Source organism: Manihot esculenta, chromosome 11 (genome assembly GCF_001659605.2).
Source record: "Manihot esculenta cultivar AM560-2 chromosome 11, M.esculenta_v8, whole genome shotgun sequence".
In the NCBI taxonomy this organism is placed as follows: Eukaryota; Viridiplantae; Streptophyta; class Magnoliopsida; order Malpighiales; family Euphorbiaceae; genus Manihot; species Manihot esculenta.
This window is the reverse complement of record NC_035171.2, coordinates 30,280,200-30,295,484: the sequence shown is the minus strand read 5'-3', so window position 1 is coordinate 30,295,484 and position 15,285 is coordinate 30,280,200.

Genomic DNA, 15,285 nt, shown 5'->3' with positions numbered 1-15,285 from the left:
TAATTTTTTTTCTACTTTGGAGCATTAAGCGATGGAGCTTATTTGAATCGGTGAAAAAAATAAATAAATAAATCCTAATTGCACAGGAGTATATATAGGATTTATACTTATTTAAAATTTAAATGTCAGAAAAGTTAGTGACCTAATAATAAGAGAGTCAACCACGAAATTTTAGTGAATAGTAATTTTTTTTAATCAAAGTGAATAGTTACTTTAGCTTTAGTAGTATGAATGTAAATGAATGGATAATAGAAAGTTTCGGTCAAAGAGTGATAACTGGATTATTCTCTTAAACACATGATTATACTATATTTAGTTGGGGAAGTCAAGTTTTTACATAATTTTAAAGGAAATAATTTGAATTATAAAGGTAAATCAATTTCTTTCAAAGCTAACTAGGCTTGCATTGGGCGAGAGAGAAAAAGTGTGAAATCTAAATATACCATTATAAATCTTAGTAAAAAAAAAGATTCAAACATGCCATGGCGCAGATCAGACGCAACTTAAGCTAGTCAAACCCAGAGTTAAAGAAGTCCAGACCATAACCAATCATCTTAACCAAATTTAGAATTAAAGTATGACTATTTTACCCCTTATATCATTATAAATCTTAGTAAAAAAAAATTCAAATATGCCATGACGCAAATCAGTCGCAACTTAAGCTAGCCAAACCTAGAGTTAAAGAAGCCCAGGCTCATAACCAATCATCTTAGACAAATTTAGAATTAAAGTATGACTATTTTACCTCTTATATCATTATAAATCTTAGTAAAAAAAAATTCAAACATGTCATGGCGCAAATTAGACGCAACTTAAGCTAGCCAAACCCAGAGTTAAAAAAGCCCAGGCCCATAACCAATCATCTTAGCCAAATTTAGAATTAAAGTATTACTATTTTATCCCTTAAAATTTAGATAGTTTATAAGTCATGCGCGCGTATAGAGGTTAAATAGTTACACTTTTATAAAAATTAGGTATTAAAAGTTAACAATAAAAAGATTAAATTCCCAAATGACTTTTCAGGTAAAGTTCAAAAGTCAAATTATATTTTTCGATAATAATACATATTCACACATAAATAGTTTTTGAGAGAATAAACTCTTCTAAAATAATATTAATCATCAAATTTTAAAAAATTAATATATAGTCCTGAATTATTTATCAAACTTAAAATAATACTCTAAAACGAACTTAGCCTTCTTCGTGTCATGAATCATTAAAGACATGCCTAGAGTGCCTTCTTGTCTATGCTTTCTCCATGGAACATGTTTAGCATGTTTGGCCCTATTAGAACATGACAAGATGTGCTCTTCTTAATTTCGCCAAAAGACTAGGTTTTTATATATCCTTGTTTCATATGATTAAAAGTGTTACATTTGTGATTGATAATTCTAGGAACACTAAGATTTAAAGAGATTTTTTTAAAATTAAAGTTGAAGAAATATTTCTTCACGATTATTTTATTTTCAATAAAAAAAATGGATGATTATTTTCTAGATAGAATAGTTTCCTATTTAGCTTTGCTATTGTAGAAAGGGATTTGCCTAATGAAGAGGCTTATTATAGAAAGCTTTTGCCTAAGGTGAAGAAGTAATAAATTCAAGTACAATGAATCATTGTCCGTTGATAAGAGGGTTACTGCCCATGAGGAGGATCTTGAGGCGGAGAAAAGTGAAGTTCAAGTGGAGCTCTTGATGTTTATCAAGAAATCGATGATGCAAGGGTTTTGAAGAAATAAGGAAATTATACCGAAATAAAAATTGAAAAATTAAAGATTTGAAGGGTTGAATTTCAAATATAAAGATTTAATAATTAAAAATATTAAAAAAATTTACATATAAAAATTTTAAAAAAATTGGTATGTTCTAAATATAGAACTATGTTAAGATAATGAATCGTTTTATATTTAATATGATGGAAATGTATAAATAAATTTGAGAGATTTCAGATTCTATTATCTTAATTTTCATTATTTATGACTCGTGATGGCGACAAATAGATTTATATATTTGTTTATTTTTTTATTATAATAATGATTAATTTAGTTCAATCATATTATATAAAAGTCTAAATTTTCATCAAAATCGGAACAAAAATATAATTACAATTATAATTAAATCTTGACTCTTTCCCTCTTCTCTTTATTTCTTTTCCCTAGTTATGGTCCCTAGCTAGCTTACACATTGACAAACAAACCCTCTTTTGATTTAGGTATGAGATTGGGTGTCTTTCAATGTCTTAAATTGATTTGATTTTTAAGATTCGATCATGGATTTGTTATTATTTACTCTCCATCACCTTATAATTAAGTAATTAGTTCAAAATTTTGTCTTCATTCTGCAAAATTAGAGAATTTTTGTATAAATTATATAAATAATATTTTAAATTTAATGGTATTAAAATTATATTTTTGAGCTGGTAAAAAAATTGATTAAAACCATAAGATTTTAAATCTACATTTAGAAATAAACATGATAAATAATGAAGGAAATGATTTGTTTATATTAAATAATGTCAAAGGCAGGTAATTAATTATTAGGAAAATTAATAAAATAAGATATGTAGACTTTGAAAACTCCCCAATATTGTAGGCTCTCATTGTGTTGTGTTGGCCGGCCTATTGGGACCCATGATTTTGGATCTTAGGATTTGATTTTCACTTTTTTTTTTAAATTTTCCTTCGCAATTTACTTGATTGATTGATGTAATCAATATTAAAATATATTAAATTTAAATTTTAATAATTTAAATAATATTAATTATTTAAATATTTTATAATTTCAAATAAAAAATAAAATTTTAATAACAATACAACATTATTCATACTAAAATATTATTTTTATATAATAAAATTTTATATTTTATTTTATTTAAAATTTTATATCCTATTTTCATAATTTAAATCTCAATCAATATAATCGAATAATCTTCACTTGAAATAATTAATTAAAAAATAAATTTTTACAAAAATATGTGTCACTTCAATTTTTTAATAAAATGACTAACAAAAAAATTAATTAAATTAATTTTTTTTATTTTAAATAGAAAATTATGATGAATATAGCTGTTAGAGACCTTATTAAATTGTGGTAATTGATAATATAGTTTTTGACAAAATTTGGAGGATTTAAATTTTTTAATAGTAAATAATTTAATTTTTAAAATTTTATTTCATTAACAAATTAATTTTTTTGTTAAATTTATCTAATTAAAGAATTTAATTCAAATTAAATGTACTACATCCTTACAAATATTTAAATTATAAGTATTAAATAATTATATTTATTAAAATTAAAGAGATTCAATTACTATAAATAGTAAAATTTAAAAAATTAAATTATTATAATCTAAAAAGATTATTTTGTTAACACAATAATATTTTAATACCAAATTATTTTTTAATAAATTAATAGGGACTAAAATGCGAGTTCAATTAAATTTTATAGGTTATATTATAAATTGTCTTTTAAATTAATTAAAAATGTAATTAAGTTGCATTTATTAAAAGTCACAACTGAGTTAAAGTGACAATTTAAAAAAATTTTTTTTTTGGGAGGGTGTTTGGGGGAAGAGAGTGATAAATATTAAAAATTGAGATAAATTAGGTAAAAAAGGAAAAGAATGGGATTAAAAAATAAAAAAAGGGGAAAAAGATGATAAAGGAAAGGAAAACAAAGTGGGGCTAGTGTGTGGTGGCAAAGTAGGAAGCTCCATGTGACTGAGTGATGTGAAGTAGGCCACATGCCAATAGTTCCTTTTCATTTCAACAGCCTTCCTCCTTCTTCTTCTTCTATTACCTCTTAGATTCCACCTTTTCAAAGCTTCACTCAAATTAGTGGACATTTTATAAAATTAAAACAGGTATTAATTAGTAGATTTTTAAAAATTTTATAAATATTTTAATTTATTTTTTAAAATTTAAAAATTAATTAATAAATTTTTATATACCATAATAATTAAATAGTAAATTTTTTAATTTAATATTATCATAATCTATAAAAAAGAAGAAATTTGATATTGGTTTTGTGTTGTTGTTTTGAAATAAGATTTGGTAAAATCTGCTCCACCTATAAAGAGACAGAAAAAGAGATATTTGCATAAAACAAAAGGTTGATTTCTTTGAAAGATGGGTTGCCAAATGGGAAAAAGAATGCATTTCAAGTAATCTATATTATGCATGTTTGGTGAAGGGATAGCCAGTCACAATTATATTTGACTCCCTTTTTTCACATTAAATTAAAAAAAAAAAAAAAAAAAACCTCAGATTATATTTACTTTAGAGAAATTTAATTTTTTTATTTAATTTTTAAATTAAAATCATAATAATTTTAATAAAAATTCTCAGTGATATATAAATATACACACCTATAAATATACACAGCACCTATTCATAATAGATGTGGAATACAAAAACAACTTTAAAGACATGAGAGCTCCATTTGCTGCCGCCAAGAGCTGTTGGTCGGAGGAAAACATGGCAATAGTCTAATAAAGAAAGGAAGGACTAGCTGAAGCTCACAGACCACGTAACTTCGCCTAAAGAAACCCAGCATAGCAAAGGAACCTTCATAGCCCATTAGTAAAGCATCACAGCCATGGAAGACGTTGAATTAGCATAATATAAAAGATCTAGAAACAAAACTAGTTTAAGACATGGAATTAAATTGGTAATCTTGGCAGTACAGTTGGCTTAAATGAGAAAAACCCAAGTCCCAATTTACAGTGCATTCTTATTCTAAGGTATCTTTAAAGAATTTTGTAAGGTAGCATTTAAGTTTAAGCATATGGGATCTCATCTTGTAATTTGGCAGATAACCTAAGAAAATCCACAGGCTATTCATATTTTCTTCAAGAGAAAAAAGAATAAAAAAAAAGGAAATTACATTATTAGTCTGAAATTATTTTAGAGGATAATGTCATTAATAAAAGTAATTAGTTTAGGGGATAATGTGGTTCGGACTTTGTGGATTTATTCTTTAGGTCAAAAGCGTTTTACATGATATTTCATTCCTATTTAAAGTTATAAATGACTCAATTTTATGAGATATTCGACTTGTTTAGATAAAAATTTAATTTAATTCAATTCGTAATCTAAATAAATTAAAAAGTTTGAATATGAAAATATTCAACTCATTATAATTGAGAGTTTTTTTAATAAATTTATAAGTTAATTTATGAATATATTTATTTAATTAGAATTATTTATTTTATTTTTAAATTAAAATTCATTAGAATTTATATTAATTAAGTTGTTGAATAGTTATTGTAGACTTAATTTGATAAAAAACTATTCAGCAACTTAATTTGATAAAAGCTTGATTAGCCTTAATTCATTTATTAGATAAACTAAATTTGAAATTATTAATATATACTCAACTTACTTTGAAATAAATCAAATTTGAATTTGACTTGAATTTAAAGAAAAAAAAAATTTACAAATTGAAATTAAACTTTTCAAATCTTCACTTGGTTTAATTTATTTACACCCTTATTTCTATTAAATATATTTGATCTTGAATTAAGTCGACTTGTATCGCCCTTTCTTTATACAAATGCATTTGGGACTACTCGTTTTTTAATCTAAAATGGTAGATTATGAAGAAATTGTTAAATATGTTTTTTTATATACTACTTGTATTGTTTTCTTTTTTTAAATATTTAACGATTGGAAAAAAAATTAAGCCTAAAGAGATTTTTAAATATGTCTTGCTAACATATCCAACAATCCAACAAGTAACAAGTGATAGACATCTTTTCGCTCTTTTCATCCTTTATCTCAATTTTCACTTGTATTAATGCATGCATCTAACATATATTATAAGTATATGCATGCATACTTGAGACATACTCAATCCTATATATACTTGTAACATATGCTTCACTTCACAAGTACAATAAGTTTTTCTTTTTTTTTTTTTTATTGAATTCCACATTTATTTAATATAACATAATGTGTCCCGTGTTATAAGCACTTATCCTTTTAAACTAATTTTTGAGTGAGTTAAACCTGAACTAAATTTAATATTGTATTAGAACCTCTCACCAATATTAGATCTCTCGTAAATATGTCACACTACAGTATAATTTTAAATATGAGAGTGTGTGTTAAATTTTATATTAGTTTGCAATAAGATAATGTATCCGTTATAAAGGTTTTAAGCTCTCTTCCCTCCTCTTTGAATTAACTTTTTGATTGAGTTAATATTTTGACTATCGTTCACCGGTAAATGAAAGGCTTTGATTCTTTCTCCTATGAAAATTCTCAATAATTTATCATAATTATTAAATATATTATTATTATTATTATTTTCAAACTACAAAAACTTTTTTTTTTGAAATGGCAAACTACAAAACTTACTTATTAATTATAATAAATTATAGAAAATATATAGTAACTTATCCATGAAAATTCTTATCATAGGATTCTCAAACATGTCCCCTTTTTAAAAAGGTCGTTTGGTAATTGGTATACTATTAACCCAAATGCTGCTTGCTAGCTAGCCGCTCTAAATTAGCTGTTAGTAGTTGGGGGTGCAATTGAAGCTGTTGTTATTCTTCTTTCTTACTTTAAATCTTAACATCATGTTTGGTATTGATGTTGCTAAACGTATTTTTCAGACAAAATATTTTTTTTTTCCGAGAAAAAAAAATCTATTTGATAATAGACAATACATTTTTGCAATTTAGTTTTCATATGCCAAAAAAGTGGTTTTGAAAAACAAAATTTATATTTAGCGGAAAATAATTTGTATTTAAAAAATATTTTTAATAAAATAATTTATTATTTATTACTTAATTTTAATTTAAAAAAATATGTTTTATTAATAAATTTATATAAGGAGAACTTCATAAAATTTTAAAGAGTGAAAAATTACTCATTTTTTTATAAAAAAAAGTCATTTTTTATAAAATAATTTAATTTTTTTTAATCAGAAAAACATTTTCTATTGATTAAATTTTTTCAATATTCCAAACATCATAAAATATGAAAAGTATTTTTCGTAAAACAAACGAAGAATTAAAACTATTTGCAAATAGATTTTTGCTCTCTAATTTAAATCTTTATTCGGTAAAATTGCAATATTGATTTTGTCCTGAATTTGTTTTGCTTGGAATTTATTTCTTTTAAAATAAATTCTTTTCTATTTTAAAAATTAAACCATTTCAATTATCATATTTTAAATATAAAATTTTTTTTAAAAAATTAATTGAATTAGATTTTTACAAATTTTTAAATTTTAACCCTGGATTAATGTTTATATGCTATGTTTTCAATTACTCGCACTATAAATAATATTTGTAAATGAATATATAGCTAGAAAGTGAGTTTTTTTTTCTTGTTTATATTAAAAAAGGATTTCCTGAAATTAATTTTGAGCCCTTAACTCTAAGCCTTAAGACTTAATATTCAAACTTTTGTACTCTCACTCTCGCGTGAAAATTTAATCATTTGATCATGAAAACACCTCCGATTAGCATAATTTATTAGGGAAGAAATATTCAAATGAATTTTTATAAAATTATAAATTAAAAAAATAATTCTTATATTTCAAGTATAGAATTTGATGAAGAAAAACAAAATAAATTGAATTCTTCAAAAATTTTATATTTTAAGTGGGAGGAAAGTGTCTCTTCTCAAGAATCATTTTGAATATCTTTCTTTTTTTTTAATCAAATTTTGAATATCTTTCTATCATTCTTTCTTTTGTATATAAATTTATTTTTATTTTTTTAATCAAAGGTAGAACACACGTACACAAACTCAAAAATAGGATACTCTCAGAGTAAAATCATGATAATTTTATTAAGTCATACTAACTCATATGGATTCCAATACACACTTATTTACAAGTTAATGTGGGATTCTGAATGACTAGTCCTCCATGCGATTAATACGTGTACATAATTCATATATGTAATTAGGTACATTATAGACACACCGACTTACTCATTTGAGTACTTCGTTATTTAATAAAAAAAAATTAATACACTTAGAGTTTAGAAAAAGACACATCTCTTGATATAACTAACCCATATAGTATCAAATTTTTTATTTTTTGATATAACTGACTATAAGTGAAGGTAAAATTTAAGATCTCACATCTTTAGAGACAACTCTTATACTAATAAAATAAAATCCGTCGATTAAGTTCCTTCAATTAGGAGTAGTTTGAGATTTAGTATGGAGCTAATTTTCACTTCATCAATTGTCATCACCTATAGAAAGTGGCCTCTAAGCTCTCACTCCCACAAGAATGTGTTCTCCTCAAAACCAACTCAAGCTACCTTTGATTTTTTATTTATTTGTGTAAGTCTATGAATTTAATCTGGTGGTACTTACATGATAAAGAACTAATTAGATTCCGTCAGGAGATTTAATAAATAATGTTTGGTTAAGACGATATAATACAAACAAGAAACTAAAAACAAAAAATCTTATTGAAATTTTTAAAAAATTGAAAATTACCTCAAATAATTAAGGAAAGACTATTTATAATACAAAAAAATTTTAATATACAAAATTATAAAAATATCTAAAAAAATAATTAAAATGCAAAATTAACTCTCTAAACGGTGAAATTTTTACCTCGAACTTTGTGATAAGCCTGTGGCTCTCATTACACTTTTAAAAGTCGTGCGTCGACAGTAAAAATTAGACCCGATTCAAATCTGCTGTAAAATTCAATATTAGTTATTCCGTGTCATTACATCAAAAAGTCATGAGTTTAATTCTCTCAATTCTCTTACCCTAACTAAAAAAAAAAAAAAAGCTTCAATCACCAAAAAAAAAAAGCTTCAATCACCATGTATGTTTCTTGTGCAATTAGTTGCTTTTGATTTACTTCAAGCCAGCATTGGCATGTGATTCTTATCATACATCACAATCAGTGAAAGTCATTTTCCAGTGCTATACATATATGTTAATTAGAAGTGGTGGTAAATTCTTGGTGCATGATTATGATAGGCTCATACATAAAAAGCAGGTACAGATCATGGCACCCCCCCACTATCATCCTCAAACTTAAACATCACAACCATGGAGGAAATATACAAATCACCCAAAAGGTTATTATAGATCAAAGACAATGACATTTTTGGATGCAGCATTAAGAACCACAACTTATAAGAAATACAAAACAAACAAACAAACTCCCAATAGATTTGATTTGTTTTAGATAAATCAGTGCTTTGATTGAACATATATCCTTAATCATTACAAAGAAACTAGAAGTTAAATACATTGTCAAGTTTTCTTTATTTTGACACCAACATGTTATCTAATTGTGGTTGTTAGAATTTGGAGGCCACCTTGCAAAAATGACTTCAACTTTACTATTAAAGTTGGGAGAACTCCTCAGTTCATTTTTTCTTCTAACTTACTAATTTGATTTTGTGATTTTTCAGATTTAAAAATAACTTTAAAATTAATGAGTTAAAATCTATTGATACATAAATTAATTTAAGAAAAAACTCATTGGTTGATTCTTTAATTTTGAAAAATATATTAAAACGTGCATAACATTTTAAAAATTTATTAATAAATTATTTCGTTAATTTTTAACTGTTAAATATTTTACTTTTTAATTTTTATAATTTTTAAAATTTTATTAATTAGTCTCTTATTTTTAAAAGAATTTTTCTTAACTTTTATATGAATTAAGAAATGTAATGAATATAGTAAAAATAATAAATTTCGCTTAGTCTTTTTTGTTTAATGTACTCTCTATTCATATTGTTTCATAAAAATCAAAATTTTGACATGAACGAATTTTATCTTTTAATATATAATAAAAATATATTAATAAATTAATTAATAAATACTTCTAAAGTAAATGGTTTATAATTTAAAAATAACAAGAAAAGAAAAGTAAACTTGACTCAAGTATAAATCATAGGATGAAAAAAGAAAAGCAAAATTGGAATTGGAATAAAGAGAAACTTTTTCAAATTGGGCCAACCTGAGTTTCTTGATCCGGCCGGTTTAGCCATTCTACCCTTCCAAATTACAACGGATTCCTTCGGGGAAAAAACATGCATGCTTTTTTTTTTTTTTTTTTAAAAAAATTAAACCAATGCAGCTCAAATTCGAAATTTCACGATTTTGAAAATATTCAAGAATTAATAAGTTAAATTTCATTAGTATTTTTATTTTTTATTAAAAAGATATTCCAATACCAATTATTGGAAAAATGTTATAATACTATTTTTAAAAAAAATACTTATGACAGTATTTATTTATAAATAGATTAAAATCAGACAGACGAAATTAAAATCAAATTGATTAATTAGTTCCAGTTTTTGAATTGGACCGAAACCTCATACTAAAGGACCGATTATGGGCTTAAGAGCCGGTAGCAGCTTCATGGTATCTTAGCATGGTCTGCAGATTACTTCAAGAGGCAATAGTCTCTCTCCTTGTGTAAGACTATGAATCTATATTTGTGAAGCTAAAAAGCAATTTTGCAGTCAACGAATTCACATGGTTTTCCATTGAGGATTAGTTACCTCTTAAAAAATCCATAGCAGAAAAGGTTGGAAGTATAAATGATATCACATTCATTCACATGCCGTGGCTGCAGAGTTAACTCCAAATCCAATTTCCATCCAACCCCACCAAGCCATTTCTCATATATAAACAACAAAATAAGATTAAGGAAATGCCAGGTTTTTCATGCCAGAAAACAGGGAAACTGTAATATATTCCTGTCAAAACAAAAGAGTAGGCAACTAGACTGCAATGCTTATTTAAAGTATCATGTCCTATATAAAGGATATGTGATATGACATTTGACTATATCTGCAAAATCCTGTAAAATCCCGACTATATCTGTAAAATCCCGTTAGAATAGTTCTTTTAACTAATTGTTAACACACACTCCTTCTTTACTTAGGACTATGACTCTGTATATATATATATATGTAAATTGCAGTAGTGAAAGTAAGATATATAAAAATTACAGAGGCAGCTTCAATCTTGAGCTCCTCTTCCAAATGAATATTTGTTTTTGCCGGCTTCTTCGATCCTCTTGATGGTATCAGAGCCAGGTTCGATATTTGTTAGGTTTTAATTTACAATTTCACGATGATGAATCCGGAAGATTTGGCAAAAATCATTGCCGCTATCAATACCAAGAATACTGAAGAAGATCCTTATTATGTGAGTAATTCTGAGGCTCCAGGATTTAGTCTTGTGAGTACTCCCTTGAAAGGACCAAATTACCTTTCTTGGAGTAGGTCGGTACAAATAGCTCTTCGAGCTAAGAAAAAGCTGGGATTTATCAATGGGAAGATTAAAGCACTAGCGCCTGAATCAGAAAATTACGATAAATGGATGACAGCTGATAGTATGGTGGTTTCATGGTTGCTAAATGCCATGTCAAAAGATATATCTGATGCTTTTGTGTTTTGTAAGAACGCAAAGGCTCTTTGGGATGAGTTGAAACAACGATACGGCGAAAGTAACGGGCCAATGATCTATCAGATTGAGCGAGATATTGCTGGTTACAAGCAGAGCAACAGTACTGTGACAGAATATTACACGAATTTGAAGAAGAAGTGGGATGAATTGTTATGTTTGGCTCCATTGCCTGTTTGTTGTGAAACAGGTACTGCTATTACAGATTATGAAAACAATAGGAGATTGATGCAATTTTTAATGGGATTAGGAGATGAATATGATAATGTTAAAAATCAGATTCTTCTCCAAGATCCGTTGCCACCTATCAATAAAGCATATTCAATGATTATGAGCGTTGAAAAGCAAAGAGAAGTCCAAACAGATAGCTCGACTTCAACTGAGACAGCTGCAGTAATGCTTGCTAGACGAAATTATTCAGGTGGTCGAAATAATGCTGGTTCTGGAAATAATAGGAGCTATTCTTCTTTCCGTAAAGAAGAAAAGAAGAAACAATACTGCACTAAATGTAAGAATGGAGGTCATACTGTGGATGATTGTTTTCTAATTCATGGGTATCCAGATTGGTTTCTTACTATGCAGGAAAAGAAGGGTATTGATATTAGTAAATACCACAGAGCTAACAATGTCATTCGAGGTGCAGTGGATGAGACCCCTTTGAAATCAATAGTGCAGCAGCAAAAGGGAGCAGAAAATGTTGACAAAGGGATGGCAGAATTCTTTCAACATGAATTTCAGAAATTTATCAAATCCAAGAGTGGCAGTGCTGATCAGGAAGATGGGGATGTCAGACAAGTGAACTTTGCAGGTATTTTGCTCAATTCAGTATTTTCTAGCATTAATTTTAATTGCAAGGAAAATTGGATAGTTGATAGTGGCGCAACCGATCATATCACACCTCATCTCCATTTTTATGATCGAGTTGTTCAATTGAACCCACCCAAAACCATTAGGTTACCTGACAATTCCACCAGATCGGTTACTCATATTGGTACCATTAAACTAAATTCCAGAATTATTTTGTACAATGTTCTCTATGTCCCTTCATTCAGCTGCAATTTGTTGTCTGTGAGTTTGCTTACTCGGACTTGTCGAATGTCTGTGCACTCATTTCCCGAATATTGTTTATTCCAGGATTTACAGACTGAAGAGGTTTTGGCCAAAGGAACTGTCTTTGACGATCTTTATTATTTGACAGCAGACTCTTTTAATAGAGTTAGTAATTGTAATTCTGTTAATCGTTGTTTTGAGCATAATAAACATTTGGCAATGCTTTGGCATTCAAGGCTAGGACACGTTTCTTTTAAGAGATTGAAGCATGTGGATGGAGTAGTTAAATGTGATTACACTGAGCTGATGTGCCCTGTATGTCCAGTTGCAAAACAAACTAGATTATCATTTCCTACTAGTTCTATTTCTACTAAAGATGTGTTTGATCTTATCCATGTTGATTTATGGGGACCGTATAAGTTGAAATCAGTTACAAATGCTGTTTACATGCTCACTATTGTTGATGATTATAGTCGGTTTTGCTGGACATATATGTTAAAAACAAAAGATCAGGTGTTGATTGCTTTGAAGTCTTATTTTTGTTATGTGCTCACACATTATGACAAGAAGATCAAGATTATGCGTACTGATAATGGGACTGAGTTTGTCAATTCTGCATGTAGTTCTTTTCTACAGGAACAAGGCACTTTGCATCAACGTACTTGTCCTTATACTCCACAACAAAACGGGGTAGTAGAGCGGAAACACCGAACCTTGTTAAACATAGCTAGAACCTTGTTTTTTCAATCTAAGCTTCCACCTCATTTTTGGTCTGAATTATTGTTAGCAGCAACTCATATCACTAACCGTTTGCCGTCCGAAAATTTGCAATGGAAGACTCCCTATGAAAGATTGCATGGTAAACAGGTTAATTATGGGTATTTTCGAACCATAGGATGCCTTTGTTATGCTACAAATACTGTACCTCATAAAACAAAATTTGCTCCAAGAGCTTTTCCATGTGTCTTGTTAGGATATGCTCAAAACCAAAAGGCATATAAGTTATTTTGTCTCACCACCAAAACCATTATTTCTTCACGTGATGTTATTTTTATGGAAAATATTTTTCCTTTTCATTTTGATCAACCTACAGATGCCACAAATTTTGTTTTGCCTACTTGCATTTCTGATACTGATTATACACCACCATCATCCGCCACTGATATTCAAATTGTCGACTCTGCCCCTGCTCTTAGTACAGAATCCACAGTTACTGACACCAATGTTCCTTCGGGTAATGATGGTCACATTTCTTTGGAAGGTGAGACAGCTTTGCAAATAGTTCCTGCACCTCCATCACAGGTTCGGCGCAGTACAAGGTCAAAGAAACCTCCTGCCTGGTTCGATGATTATGTTACCAATACTTCTTCCACTTCCCGCCTAAATTTTTCCTCTTCCCACGTCACTTTTATTGCCAATCTATCTAAAGTTAAAGAGCCTTGCAATTATAATGATGCTAAAAATAATTTGAATTGGGTGAATGCTATGCGTACTGAATTGGATGCTTTAGACAAAAATAATACTTGGATATTAACTGCTTTGCCTCCTAATACTAAACCTGTTGGTTGTAAGTGGGTGTACAGGGTTAAATATCATGCAGATGGAAGCATAGACCGCTACAAAGCTAGACTCGTTGCCAAGGGGTACAATCAGTTATTGGGTCTAGATTATAATCAAACATTTTCTCCGGTGGCCAAACTTGTTACTGTGCGTGTTTTCTTGACTGTGGCTGCTGCATATTCATGGCACGTTAAGCAATTAGATATTAATAATGCATACTTGCATGGCTTTCTTGATGAGGACATTTATATGCAAGTTCCTCCTGGTTATGACAAAGCTGAAGTCGGGCAAGTTTGTAAGTTGCAACGATCACTTTACGGGTTGAAGCAAGCTGGCCGACAATGGAATAAAGAATTAACCGCAAGTTTGCTGTCCCAGGGGTTTAAACAGTCTTCTTTTGATCATTGTCTTTTTACGAAAGGTACCGGAGATACTTTTATTGCTCTCTTGGTTTATGTTGATGATTGTTTGATTGCTAGTCCATCTGCTGCACTAATTTCTTCCTTGAGGCATTATTTGGACAAGAAATTCACCATTAAGGATCTCGGTGATGTCAAGTATTTTTTGGGCATTGAAGTCGCACGCACTGATACTGGCATGATGTTAACTCAACATAAGTTCATCACTGATATTATTTCTGATACTGGTTTGCAAGATGCCCAGGTTGCAGGCAGTCCTTATATCCAAGGTGTTAAATTAACGGCGGACATGGGACAGCCATTGCAAGATGTTGAGAGTTATAGACGACTTGTTGGTCGCTTACTTTATTTGTCCATGACACGCCCTGATATTAGTTATGCAGTTCAGCAACTTAGCCAATTCATGCAAGCTCCACGCACTATGCATCTCAAGGCTGCTCTTACTGTGGTTAAGTACTTGAAGGGTACAAGTTTTATTGGCTTATTTTTACCAGCTACCAATGATCTCAAAATTCGGGCATTTTCTGATGCCGATTGGGCGACCTGTACAGATTCTCGTCGTTCCATCACAGGATATTGTATTTTTCTTGGCACCTCTTTGGTTTCTTGGAAGACTAAGAAGCAATCTACAGTTAGTCGATCTTCTGCTGAATCTGAGTATCGAGCTATGGCTACTACCGTTTGCGAGCTTCAATGGTTAACTTCTCTTTTGACAGATTTTCATATCTCTGTTGTTAAACCTATACCACTTCATTGTGATAATAAGGCTGCTATTCATATAGCTGCCAATCCTGTGTTTCATGAACGCACCAAGCATATTGACATTGATTGTCATGTGGT